This window comes from Engystomops pustulosus, chromosome 8, assembly GCF_040894005.1.
Source record: "Engystomops pustulosus chromosome 8, aEngPut4.maternal, whole genome shotgun sequence".
NCBI classification, from domain to species: Eukaryota; Metazoa; Chordata; class Amphibia; order Anura; family Leptodactylidae; genus Engystomops; species Engystomops pustulosus.
The window spans coordinates 57,538,323-57,553,121 of record NC_092418.1 but is presented as its reverse complement, the minus strand read 5'-3'; positions in this window follow the sequence as shown (position 1 = coordinate 57,553,121).

Here is a 14,799-nt window from a genome sequence, read left to right as displayed (position 1 = left end):
TGTTTTATTCTTGTACATAGGGAGCAGTATTATAGTAGTTATATTCTTGTACATAGGGGGCAATATTATAGTAGTTATATTCTTGTACATAGGGGGCAGTATTATAGTACTACTATATATATAACTACTATAATATTGGCCACTATGTACAAGAATATCACTGCCATAATACTGCCCCCTAGTTCTAGTTCCCCCTCCCTCCTCCCAAGGGCCAACTCCAGGTTTTAGAAGGCCCCTGGGCGACAGAGCCTCAGGGGGCCCCTTTGCAGTGAACTCACGTGACAGTATTTAAAATTCAGAATCTCAAACAGTCTCCTGTTCCCTGAAATATTCCCTGGTTTATCATCCCAAACAGCCGTATCATGGTCAGGGCAATTTTGAGGTCATTTAACCAACAGAACGAGCCTAAAAATTTGTGCCCCTCCCCTGTGCCCCCTCTCCCACCGGGGCCTAGCCTTTTCTTGGGGCCTGGAGTCAGCCGGGGCCCGCAGTACCTGAGTGGCTGGCAGTTGCGGCCTAGGCACGCTAGTGTCACGGTTCTTGGTATGGGGAACCGGAGGGCTGTCCTACAGCCTGGCAGGTCTCCAGCAGGGTGGTGTTGGCAAGAAATGATGAGGGAGAGGCTGCTATAGCGGTTCTCCCGGGGGCAACCCTTTGGGGTCTGATGTATGAGTCCCAGTGTAGTGGATAGGGTGCCTGTGATGGTGACAGCCGTAGTAGCAGGGACCAGACAGAGGCAGACGTTGAACAAAAATAACTTACAGTTCTTTATTGGAACCGACAGGAACAGTAGCAACGTGACTGGACAGAATGGTGGAATGCTGGAGATGTAGTTGAAGGGAGGCACAGGAGTAGATCATCAGTCTGGATGCAAAGGGTAGGCTGGGAGATAGCTGTGTCCTAGTAGGATGCTTCAGCTTTATCCTGGATTGCTTCAGGTATCACCCTTGAAGGTAGGATGATACCCCTTTCCTCACTCACTAACTCACTATTAGCTCCACTCTTCAGGCAGGGAGCTGGGCTCACCTGCTCTTGGTCTGGTGTGCTGGCTGCACAGACTTGCTTAGCTGAACTGAGCTGTGTCAGCTCTAGCCTAAGACTGACTTCAATGGATTAATTCCAGTCTTCTTCTGCTTCTAGAAGTTTCCTGACCAGGGGTTTTGTTACTCCCACTGGTCAGGTGGTGGCTACTCCTCCAATTACATCTCAGCTCACTTAAACAGAGTGTAACACACTTGATTGGCTGAAACATATGACATCACACAAAACACTTAACTCCTGCCTTACCAGGTAGGTTCTACCACGGCAGTGTTCATCTGTGTTATCTAGTGTTATGTAATGACATGCTGTGGAACTAATCAGACCCTACACAGGCTGAAAGCTACATGGTGGGACGTATTCGCAACCACTCCTCTGCCTCACATCGGCGAGGGTGTTGCATACCCCCGGGGCAATTGAAAGAGCCGCCTTCGGCTCGACCACGGACTGATTGGGGCGCAGAGGACCAACCGCTGGACAGCAACAGGGAACCTCTGGGGGGTCCGTGCAAGTGATGGCCGGTAGAGGTAGATATGAAGAGAAGCACTTCGGTGAAGTGCAGGCTACATGATCTGTAGGATCTGTAGGGACAAATCGCCCATGGTCCTGGAGACAGGCACCTCGGTTGGTGTCGGACTAAGACAAGGACATGTGTGACAGTTGGTTGCTGACGCCATTAAACCAAACTGTACAGTAGGAAAGGTGTGGTGTCATGTACTGTAATCCACTCCTTGCACCAGGGCCTGTATATTTGTTATATAAACGCTTCTTCCCTGGCGACAAATATGTAGTGTATATATGCATTACATTGGCATATGTGACACAATGAGACAAAGGATCAAATAGCGATCCTGGAAACTACAGACCCGTGAGTCTAACTGCTGTGGTGGGGAAAATATTTGAGGGATTTATTAGAGATGCTATCCTGGAGTATCTCACTAAGCACAACCTTATAACCCAGCGTCAGCATGGGTTTATGAGAGATCGGTCCTGTCAGACTAATCTGATTGGTTTCTACGAGGAGGTAAGTTCAAGACTGGATCTGGGGGACGCTGTGGATGTTTTATATCTGGACTTTTCAAAGGCATTTGACACCGTGCCACATAAAAGGTTGGTATATAAAATGAGACTGCTGGGAATAGGAAATGGTTGATGAGGTTTAATGTAGATAAATGTAAAGTTATGCACTTGGGCCATGGAAACAAAAAGTATAATTATGTTCTAAACGGTCAATTACTTAGTAAAACTGAAGCTGAAAAGGACTTGGGGGTATTGGTGGATGGTAAACTTAATTTTAGTGACCAGAGCCAGGCGGCTGCTGCTAAAGCAAATAAAATAATGGGATGTATCAAGAGAGGAATAGATTCTCATGATAAAGACATAGTTTTGCCCTTATACAAATCCCTGGTCAGACCACACATGGAATATTGTGTACAGTTTTGAGCACCAGTGTATAAAAAGGATATAGTAGAGCTGGAACGGGTGCAGAGGAGAGCAACCAGGATTATTAGGGGAATGGGGGAACTAGAATACACTGACAGATTAAAAAATTTGGGATTATTCAGTTTAGAAAAAAGACGACTGAGGGGAGACCTCATTACAATGTACAAATACCTGAACGGACAGTACAAGGATCTCTCCAAAGATCTTTTTATACCTCGGCCTGTGACCAGGACAAGGGGACATCCTCTACGCCTAGAGGAGAGGCGATTTTACCATCACCATAGACAAAGGTTCTTTACTGTACGAGCAGTGAGACTATGGAACTCTCTGCTGCAGGAGGTTGTTATGGCGGACTCTATGTACATGTTCAAGAGAGGCCTGGATGACTTTCTGGAGAGAAAAAATATCACGGGTTATGGGGATAAAACATTTATTTAATTCTTAAAGGTTGGACTTGATGGACTTGCGTCTCCTTCCAGCCTTATATACTATGATACTATGATTATACAAATGTATAAGTACCTGCCGACTGACATTCTTACCCTTGTATGAGTGGCATCCAGGTGCTAACTCTTTAACGCCCCCGGTCCCCTAAGGACCCGCAGTTTATGGACTACCCCCACTTACAAAACTTCTGTTTGAGGCATAAGATTGCGATCAGGGTTTTACATAAAGATGTTCCGACACAGCCACACTACAATCTGAAAAGCCTATAAAAGGTTAGTGCAAACTACTGGCATAAATTGACAGTGTGCAAACATTTTGGTAAACTCTCATTGGCTTAGGAGCCCAATGGGTACACATCTTAAAACATAACGTTGCAAACATTACAGGAGAGGCTACTCAGGGTAGCAGGTTATGAAAATGTCTCTACCTGGAAAGGAAATGCATAATAGTGCATGCAGAATGTCCGTACCTAAAAAGGAAGGCATTAAGTGCAATATAGAAATAAGTCAATAAAGTAGCAACTTTTCCTTGGAGTTGGCAAAAGTCTCACAGAAGGTCTTTAATAGCAAAGTCCATCTTCTGGGTACAACCCTTGATGTGGGGAAAAGCGCAATAAAAGAAGCAAAGGGTCAGGGTGCTTTGTAGGAATCTCTGCCGTGGCAGAGGAAGGGGTGCTATCATAGCACATGGCAGTGGGCAGTTCAAGGAGAGTCTCTTGACTGAGATAAATAAGGGTGAGAGTCCCAGGAAAGTCTCTGTCTCTACAGGGTTAGCGGGCGCTCAGCCCAAATGGGAGTAGCAGAAATAAATATACATATGTACAAATATACATATGTACAATAAGCACAGTACCTGATAAGGCTTTCAGCCCATCAGGGGTTACTTAGTATCTTCTTTAGTGGTAAGTACTTCAGTGTCAGAAAAGCGTACCTGCCTCTTCCTTCTGTGTGACACCAGTTGATACTCCTGCAGGAGCTTTACCTTTCGTCTCCCTTTGAGACCTCCGAAGTTCCGGCTGGGAGAAGATAACAACCTCCTCATCGTCCTCCTCTGAGTCAGGTGCTGGAGTCGGAGTCTCAGCTGTCGCTGATGCTTCAGGGGTTGCAGACTCTGGAGCCGGATCATCCTCCACAGGCAGCAGTATTGGAGACTGCGGTGGGGATGATGGTCTGTCCGGGGTACCTCTTACTGGGGTGGAAACAACAACACAGAGTTGAGGCACAGTCACAAGTTCTAAGAAACTGGGGTTAGGTGAACACAATGAGGTCTGTAAGTTGGGGGTCGAGGTGAGAGGTGTGGACATAGGGGCAAAAGGACGAAGACATCTCTTCAGCCGGTTCCTATGTACCCGGAGTAGTGGACGGTCTCCTCTTGAGATCTCGTAGACCTCAGGGTAGAGACTGTCCCTAACTAGGTATGGCTCACACTCCCAACGCCCATCTAGCTTACTGGTGGGATGGTTGTTGCGCAGCCACACTCGATCTCCTGGGGCAAGAGGCTCAGCACAGGCATTACGATCGAAGTCCCTTTTTTGTTTCTCTCGGGCCTCTTCCAACCGCAGTTCCACAACTTCTCTGGCATCCGCCAGGCACCTCCGGTGTTCGGGAACCCAGTCAGTCTGGGTGAGTAAAGACTGGGAATCAGGGGACTCCATGTCCCAGGTCATATCAGCAGGGAGATGGCTGTGTCTCCCGAACATCAGATAATACGGGGTGTATCCTGTGGAGCAATGAGTGGTATTGTTGTACAGGTACACTAATTCGGTTAAAAGTTTTGGCCAGTCATATAGAGTGCACAGCTCCTGGAAGACTTGGGACTCAAATGCTGTTCCTTGGTCCGTAAGGATCTGGTCCAGAGAGCCATAGGGGAGGATGAAGCTCTTCCACAGGGCCGCTGCAGTGGTCCTTGCAGATCTCTGACGTGTACTGCAACCACAAATTTGGTATAGTGGACGATGATCGTGAGACCGGATCTGCTGGGCTCCAACTTCACATGATCCAATGCCAGGATCTCTAAGGGATGTTGGCTCACAATGGGATGTAGAGGGGCCCTTTGATTGTGTCGCTCTCCTCGAGCGATGGCGCAGACTGGGCATTCATGACACCAGGCTTCAATGTCAGGCTTCATGTTGACCCAGTAGAAGCGCCTTCGGAGGGTGGCTTCAGTCTTCTGAGCGCCAAAGTGTCCGGACTGGTACATATCCAGTATTATCTTGGCGTCCCTCCTGGGAATCACAATTTGATACAGCCGGTCATAAGTAATAGGGTCCAGAGTTCTTTTCTTTAGCAGACCCTGATGCATGTTCAGAGTCTTTCTCTGGCGCCACAATTGAGACAGTTCTCCATCAGCTCTTCTGCGGCAGATTCTTTTAGGCACTCGCCCACTAGAGAGATAGTCCATTACTTCTCCTATGGCGCGGCTATCAGCCTGAAGACTCATCCAGAGGTCCTTTTCCGCAGGGGGCTCTGACTCTTCTTGAGGAGTAGCTGGCGCTGCCTCTGACGGTAAGGAGTAAACTCTCTGGGCATCTTGACGCACAAACCGGGCATAGAACACTGGCATCTCCACATCTTCCCACTGAGCATCCGTGGAGGGTCCCTCCCACTGGTCAGGGAGACGGGACAGAGCGGTGGCGTTGTCATTGGTCTTACCAGCCCGGTACTTGATGGTAAAGTTGAAGTTGGCAAGTCTGGAGGCCCACCGTTGTTTCAGTGCTCCAAGACGGGCGGTGTTCAGATGCGCCAAGGGATTATTGTCTGTTAAGACAGTGAAGAAGGATGCAGCCAGGTAGTCCTTGAACTTTTCGGTCACAGCCCAGACTAATGCCAGAAACTCCAACTTGAAGGAACTGTAGTTCTGGTCGTTTTGCTCCGGTTCTCGGAGGGAACGGCTGGCGTAGGCTATGACCCTTTCAGTTCCGTTCTGGAGCTGGGATAATACAGCCCCTAGGCCTTGCTTGCTGGCATCGGTGTATAGGGTGAAAGGCAGACGATAGTCTGGATATCCCAACACCGGAGGCTCAGTCAACCATTGCTTGAGCATCTGGAAGGCAGCTTCTCGTTCGGCTGTCCACTCAATGGATACTCGGGAACGTTGGCTCTCTTTTGGCAGGCCCCTTAGGAGTTCTTGCTGGGGAGCTGCCCGCTGGGCAAACTTCGGGATAAAACGCCTGTAATAACTGGCAAATCCCAGGAAGCTTTTGATGTCCCGTATGGTTGATGGGGTAGGCCAGTCGTGGACAGCTGCAATCTTCTCTGGATCTGGCTCAATTCCATGAGTGCTCACCACATGTCCCAGGTACTTGATGCTAGGTTGTTGCAGGTGGCACTTGGATGGCTTGACCTTCAACCCATGTTGGGTCAGGATTTGGAAAACTTCAGCCAGATGGTGGAGGTAGTCTTCATAAGTCTTGGAGTAGATGATGATGTCGTCCAATATAGCAGGACGGTCTCGAAGTTTCGATGACCCAAACATCTCTCCATCAGCTGTTAAAATGTGCCTGGGGTGTTGCATGGCCCGAACGGCATGTTGTTGAACTCGAACAGGCCCATTGGGGTGGTGAAAGCCGTCTTCTCTCTGTCTTCCGGCTCCATGGCCACTTGCCAGTAGCCACTGGTCAGATCCAGGGTAGAGAAGTAGGCAGCTGACCCAAAGACTGCGAGGGATTCCTCGATTCGAGGCACAGGATAGGCATCCTTGTGGGTGATATTGTTGATCTTCCTATAGTCAACACAGAATCGAAGGGTTCCATCCTTCTTTTTCACAAGGTCCAGCGGGGCTGCCCATGGGCTGTGACTTTCCCGCATAACGTTGGCTGTCTTCATCTCTTGTACCAGCTTCTTCACCTCTTGGTAGCGGGCCGGAGGTATGGGCCGGTATCGTTCCTTGAAAGGAGGATGAGAGCCAGTAGGGATGGTATGTTGGATCAGGGTAGTCTGCCCAAAATCAAGGGGGTGTTTGCTGAAGGCCTGGTGGTGCTTAATAATGACATCCAGGACACCTTGTACTTGGTCTGCAGGAGTAAAATCGTCTTCTCCAATATTGAGCTCAAGCCACCAGGATTGCTCGGCAGGCTCACCTTCAGCACTTTGCTTCACTTCCAACTGTTGGGAGGCGGACAGAGAGGTTTCCACCAAGTCTTCAGGATGGACACTGAGGAGAGTGGCTACGGCTTGGTACTTTCTCAGATCCACTCGGGAGTCTCCCACATTTAGTAGTCGAATGGGTACTTGTCCTCGGGATGCAGTGACTAGGCTCCTGGCGGCTAGAATGGGCAGGTCTTCATCAGCTGGTAGCGGTTCTACTACCGCCTGGTAATCTTGACCTTGGACGCCCATGCAGGCTCGACACCATACTAACGTCTCAGTCCCAGGTGGAAGGCGGACAGGTTGGGGATCCTTGATCCGGGCTCTGCAGATTTCTCCATTAGGGCCAACAAACTTCTGTTGCGCCGCTAGAATCTGCATAGTCTCCTGAATTACCTTCCGGGAACCATTGGGCACTGTTGGCAGGGAGTCGTGGAGAGCCTTCAGCACTTCAGGGTAGCAGTTGCGGAGGACATTGGTACCCAGTACCAGGGAGAAGTTACCGTTTTCAGGCACTCGTGTCACCACTACGCCCTGTCTGGTTAACTCAGTGTCTCCAATGGTTAGCGTGGGCTTCCAGTAGCCGCGGATGGGTACGGGTTTTCCGTTCGTAGCAATAATGTTCAAGTAAGCCTTGGGAGGCTGGACTAAGGATGCTCCTCCTCGGCATTTCTCAAAAGCAGCAATCCGGAGGGTGGTCACTTGAGAGCCGGTATCAATTAAGGCCGGTAGGGTAACTCCGTTGATGGTTACATGAACCATGGGGCGAGTCCCCACGAGCCTGGGCATCCAGTTGGCATCTCGGGGACTTACAGGTTCTTCCCTTGGAGGTGGTCCCTTAGCTCCAAGGGTTTGTCGTTTAACTGTCGTATTTACGGCAGTAGCTGCACCGCTGGCGGGGTTCCTTCTGACTCCAGGTGCTTAACGACTTCGCTTCCCTTGGGCGCTGTTTGGCCGGGGAGTCACGAGGGGTAGCTGACCATACAGAGTTCTCTGGAGGTTTCCTCCTCATGGCGGAGACAGTCACTTCCAACTGGGTCAACCGATCGAGTATTCTATGCAGGGTGTCCACCAGATTAGGGACCTGTCCTGCTAAGTCAGCAACTTCCCTAGCCGCAGGGTTAGGTGATGTCGACTGCGTTGGATGGCAAGCTAGAGCAGAGTCCTCCATTTCCACGGATTCAGGCTCTTTCTGCGGTCCAGTAGGCGGTCGGTCCCCTAATATGTCAATGGCAATTTCCTTAAACTCAAGAAAGGAGGCCTGGGCATGTTGAGAAGAGATGATCTTTAGTTGACACCTTTGATTTCTATTAACAAGTCATTAATGAATTGTTCCCTCAGGGTTTGATCAGGGGTTTCAGCGTCTTTGGGCTCAAGACGGGTTATGGCCTTCTATGTCTCCTGTAGGGAGAGGTCAAAGTCTCGGAGGGACTCTTGGGGCTTCTGTCTTTTCCCGAAGAATTGTTGCTTCAAATCTGAGGCAGTACACTTGTCAAAGGTGTTGTGCAGCCTATCAAGAATTTGGACCACATTCTGACGCTGTTCTCGGGGCCAAGACTTGACTTCCTGGAGAGCGGGTCCTTTCAACTGCCCAGTTGGGATGCCCACTTTCTGTTCTTCTGTGAGCGGGTACAGGGCGAAGGTGGCTAACAACTTGTCTCTGAATTCAGGGAGAGTGTGTGATTCTCCCTCATAGTGGGATAACCAGGGGGCCCCCAGATAGTAGGGCATAGTCAGAGGCATCATGGTGGGGGTCCCAGGGACCCTGGATGTAGCAGGGGTGAAAGGACTCTCTGGAGGGCTTACCATGCTCCGGTACCCTGAGGAGGGACCAGGGGACGGGACCTGCTCCAGTCCCATATCTTCATCCTGGGCGGACATGGCTGGCCTAGCTGAGGGAAGTCTGTAGGGTTAACCAATGTCCGTTGCTATGGGCGATGGCTAGAATGGGACGTGGGCACTTTAAGACACAGTCACTATTGCCTGGGAGGTGAGCCAATAACCTAGCATCGGAAACAATCTCTACCCCCCCTTTAACTTCCCCAGCGGTACTCACTCAGGATCAGCCACGGTGACATGTTACTAAAGTAAGTAGCTCCTAGTGCTAAGACAGACGCAGCAGTGTTATACTGATAGTGTTACCGGAAACCTCTGATAACGCTAACAAACACTGCTGCGCTGTACCCTACAAACGCCAGACCGCTCTCAAAGGGTCTTACTTATTCATGAGGGGGGGCGGGCCGAGGCGCTGCCTCTTTCCCTGACCACCCCGCTCATTCCATAGGCCTGTGGTGACTGCCGCATCTCAAGCAGCAGTCACCGCCCACAATCCCACCCCCTCATGAATTTGCCACTTTGAGAGCGGTCCAGCGTTTGTAGTGTACAACGCGGCAGTGTTTGCATTATCAGAGGTTTCTGTGTAACACTGCTGCATTTGGTTTAGCACTAGGAGCTGATTACTTTAGTAACATCTAGTGCTGAATTTCTGGGGGACAAGTCCTCTTTAAGGTGTCATTTTTGAGGTATGACATTAACATTAATACCGTTTTGGGGACATCTTATTGAGCGGGTGCACGGAGCATGTCACAATAATTCAATGCATCCACCACAGTGTGTGTTATTTTTGTCTTCCAGGACCGTGCCTGCTGTGGACTACTTATTATTCACACATGTGTCCAAACACAATGTTTCGGCTCCTTAGACCTGGAGCCTTCTTCTTCTTCTTCTATAGCCTGCTGCTTTATATACATTGGTGACAGTGGATGCGTTGGAGGTACGAGCAGTGGCGTGGCCAGGGTGAGGTTAGGGGCGTGGCTAGGGTGTGACTTCCACGGGGAAGAAATCAACGCCATTTTGTCCCTCTTTCTCCTCCACAAAAGTTGGGAGGTATTTTATTACACACATGTTTTATTACGTTTTTGCCGCGAATCGCAGTAATACAATCGCGACCCCTGTGTTTTGGTCGTACGACCCCCGCGACCAACAGGTTGAGAAATGCTAGGCTAGAGGGTACGCTAATAGTGGTGATGGCTGCACACTGTCCTGTAACCTGGATAGTGCTGTCCAGTAGGGCTTCATGATATTCAGAAAACAAAAATCGGATTTCGAGGTGCCGCTTCCACACAGAATAATTTACTTTTAAATAAGAGGATGACGCGTTTCAAGGTAGGTCATCCCTCTTCATCAGATCCTATATGATCAAATAGTAGTCATATGTAAAAAGAGTAGGAAACATAGTGTACACAATGTAATAAAAGCAACATACATGTAATAAAAATGCATTACAGTATACATAGGTAAGAAACAAGAGGCAATGCATATACTTACATTAAGATAAAATATGGATCAAAAATTAGACTAAAATTGCTAAGTTCATTAATAGATAAAAGAATCCATATAATTTTAAAATAATGGACAATAAATAGATGAGCATATGGTGGGAGGATGGGGCACAGTACATGAGTAATGTAAATGAGGGGAAATAAATCTACATTGGAGCTATAAGTATAGAAGTAGGGGGGATCAGGGATACATAAGAATTGTAAGCTTGACAGAGATATAATTTTAGAAATGGAAATATTAGAATGGTATCAATTTATATGCAGAGAGCACAGTACTATTAAAGGGAATATATCCAACCAAAATACAGGACTGTACCTTGCCTTATTGTGTTTGTTTGTCTGTATTGTTACGTGTTCACACCTTACCCAGGAAGGGAACGCCGCCCAGTTATTGGCCTCCGTTTAGGGGGGACCCAATAAGTAGGTAGGGACAGATTGGGGGTCTCAGTGTCAGGGCTCACTGTCCTTGTGTGTGTCCTGCCATTGAATCTAGATTCAATATTTTAGGTGTAGACAGGTAATAAAATGCTGATGGAGATTAGGTTATGTGAAAACTAAAATTAATGTATATTTTTGTAATGTTTCATTGAGGCCATAGGGGCATAAGCTTTGAAACTTATATATCCAAAATGACTCCCTGGTGGCACACGTGCCGTCTTTGTGGTGTTTGCAAACGCAGACCAAGCCGCACACACCGGGGCGAAACGCGGCCCGATCGCATCGGCGTTTCTATGGTAACGCCTGCGATCGGGAATGAGCCGCCAGTGTTTTGTGTTAATTTAATACAAAGCGCAACCGCAGACAAAACGGCACGTGTGCCACCATCCTAACTTTTGAAACTAGTTTCTGGTGCTAACTGGAATATGTTCCATTTTTACCTATTGAATCCCACAAAAAATGCAATAAAAAGTGATAAAAAAAAATGTACTCCAGAATGATACTGTTGCAAAGTACAACATGTCCCGCAAAAAACAAGCCATCAACCAGCTCCATAGCCAAAAAAAATGTTGTGCCACTTGGAATACGGCGATGCAAAAATTATATATTTCCCCCCACATTAGGCAAATATTTGGCAAATTTAGTAAAACAGAAGAAAAAATATTAATGTCTGGTATACCTGTAATCGTATTGACCCATTGAATAAAGATAACATGATTATTAGGCTATACGGTGAATACGAAAAAAAAAACAAACTAAAAAATCCAGTACAGAATTGATGCTTTTCTACTCGTGACATCAAAAAAAGTTCCTAAATTTTCAACAATAGGGGATATCAACCCCAAAATGTTAACACTGGAAAAAGCATCTCGTCCCGCAAAAAAAATGCCATCACATGGCCCCAATAACGAAAAAGCAAAAATGTTATGGCCTGCAAAATGGGCCAATGAGGAAACTAAGATCCTGGCAGCTGCAGGTCCCTCCTCCCTTTCTGCGCCTCGCTGTGAGCCCATAAAACAACTAACAGCCACATCCCGTCTCTGTACTCGGGAGAAATTTCATAACAAATTGTAGCCGGTATAGTCACAGGCCGTGGTCACACGTACCGCTAGGCGTCTGTTCATAACGTGACGCTAGCGCACAGGGGGAGGTCCTCGGCCCGAACGCACATGCGTTTCCAGAGAAACACATGCGATCGGCTTAACAATCGCATGCGTTTCCCTGGAAACGCAAGTGCGTTTGGGGCGAGGACCCCCCCCCCCCCTCACCTCAGTACAGTCACAGAACCTCCCCTTAGTAGCCAGTGTACTTACAGGGCCTCACCCCATCCCAGTATAGTCACAGGGCCTACCCTCACCGTGTATCCCCTTCCCGCCGCAGCCTTTTCATTGTTGCATTTTCATTTTCACTCCCCACCTTCAAAAATCTATAACTTTTTTATATTTCCATGGTATTTAATATTCCATGCCGTGTACTGGGAAGTGGGAAAAAAATTCCAAATGCCGTGAAATTGGTGAAAAAACGCATTTGCGCCATATTCTTGTGGGCCTGTATTTTAGCGCTTTCACTGTACGCCCCAAATTACATGTCTACTTTATTTTTTGGATCGGTATGATTAAATTTGTATAGGTTTTATAATGTTTTCATACATTTACAAAAATGTAAACATTCTGTACAAAAAAAAAATTATTTTGACATCTTATAACTTTTTATACTTTAGTTTACAGAGCTTTGGGTGGAGTCATTTGTAGCGACTTTTGCGACTTTTAAGGACTGTATGACCATTTGATCACTTTTTATAGAATTTTCTTAATTTTTTAAAATGGCAAAAAAGAGCCATTTTGTACTTTGGGCGCTATTTTGGGCAGGACTTGTTAAGGCTCGGCAGGACATGTTAAGTCCTGGAAAGTGCTTGATAAGGCCCGGGAAGGACTTGTTAAGGCTCAGGCAGGACTTGTTAAGGCCATGGAAGGACTTGTTAAAGCCCGGACAGGACTTGTTAAGGCCAGTGAAGGACATGTTAAGGCCCGGGAAGGACTTGTTAAGGCCCGAAATGGACTTGTTAAGGTCTGTGAAGGACTTGCTATGTCCCGTGCAAGACTTGTTAAATCCCGGGCAGGACTTTTTAACGCCCGGGAAGGACTTGCTAAGGCTCTGGAAGGTCTTGTTAAGGTCCAAGAAGGACTTGTTAAGCCACTTGAAGGATATGTTTTAAGGCCCGGCAGGACTTGTTCAGGCCTGAGATGGACTTGTTAAGGTCCATGAAGGACTTGCTATGTCCCGAGCAAGACTTGTTAAGGCCGGGGCGGGATTTGCTAAGGCCCAGGCAGGACTTTTTAAGGCCCAGGCAGGACTTTTTAAGGCCCGGGAAGGACTTGTTAAGGCCCGGGAAGGACTTACTAAGGCCCGGGAAGAAAGTGTTTTGGCCCGGGAATTAAGGCCCGGGAAGGATTTGTTAGGGCCCGGGCAGGACTTGTTAGGGCCCGGGCAGGACTTGTTAAGGCCCAGGAAGGACTTGTTAAGGCCCGGGAAACACTTGTTAAGGCCTGTCAGTACTAGTTAAGGGCCTTAACATGTTCTGCCCTGGCCTTTACAACTCATGCCAGGCTATTCACAAATCCTGCCTTAACCTTAAAAAGTCCTGCTCGGGCATTAAAAAGTCCTGTCCAGGCCTTAACCAGTCTTGCACAGGCCTTAACAAGTCCTTCCCGGGCCTTATAAAGTGCTTCCCGGGCCTTAAAACGTCTTTCCATGGCCTTAACAAATTCTTCCAGTGCGTTACAAGTCCTTCCCGAGCCTTAACATGTCCTGCTCCAGCCTTAACAAGTCCTTCCCGGGCTTTAACAAATATTTAAATGGCCTTAACAAGACTTGTTAAGGCCCGGACAGTGCTTGATAAGGCCCGCGAAAGACTTGTTAAGGCCTGGACAGGACTTTTTAATGCCCGAGCAGGACTTTTTAAGGTTAAGGCAGGATTTGTGAATAGCCTGGCATGAGTTGTAAAGGCCAGGGCAGAACATGTTAAGGCCCTTAACTAGTACTGACAGGCCTTAACAAGTGTTTCCCGGGCCTTCCCGGCAGGACTAGTTAAGGCCATGGAAGGACTTTCTTAAAGCCCGAGAATGTCTTGTTAAGACCTAGCAAGAACTGTTAAGGCCCGAGCAGGACTTGTTAAGGGCCGGGCAGAACTTACTAAGTTCTGCCGGGCCTAAACTTACTTGTTTAGGCCTGGCAGGGCTTGTTTAGGCCAGAGCAGGACAGTTAAAGCCAGGTAGGACTTGCTAAGTCCCTGACAGTACATGCTAAGTCCCTGGCAGTACTTGTTAAGGTCCTGGAAGCACTTGTTAAGGCCTCAGCAGGACTTGTTAAGGCCATGGAAAGATTTGTTAAAGCCTGGGAAAGACTTGTTAAGGCCTGTAGAAGACTTGTTAAGGCCCGGGCAGGACTTGCTAAGGCCCTGGAAGAACTTGATAAGGCCTGGGAAGGACTTGTTAAGGCCCAGGAAGAACTTGTTAAGGCCCTGGAAGGACTTGCCCGGGCCGGGCAAGAATAAGGCCTTGGAAAAACTTGGAAAGGCCAGGCAGGACTAATTAGGGCCTGGTAAGTCCTGCAGGAGCCTTAGCAAGTCCTGCTCAGGCTTTAACAAGTCCTTCCAGGGCCTCATCAAGTCCTGCTGGGCCTTAACAAGCCCTTCCCTGGCCTTAACAAGTCCTTCCCGGGCCTTAAAAAGTCCTGCCCGGGCCTTAAAAAATCTTGCACGGGACACAGCAGGTCCTTCAGGGACCTTAACAAGTCCTTCCAGGGCCTTAACAAGACCTTCCAGATGCTCAACAAGTCCTGCCCGGGCCTTAACAAGTCTTGCACGGGCCTTAACCTGTCCTTCACTGGCCTTAACAAGTCTTGTCCGGGCTTTAACAAGGCCTTCAAGGGCCTTAACAAGTCCTTCCAGGGCTTTATTAACTCCTGCCCGGGCCTTAACCAGTCCTGCTCTGGCCGTAACAAGTGCT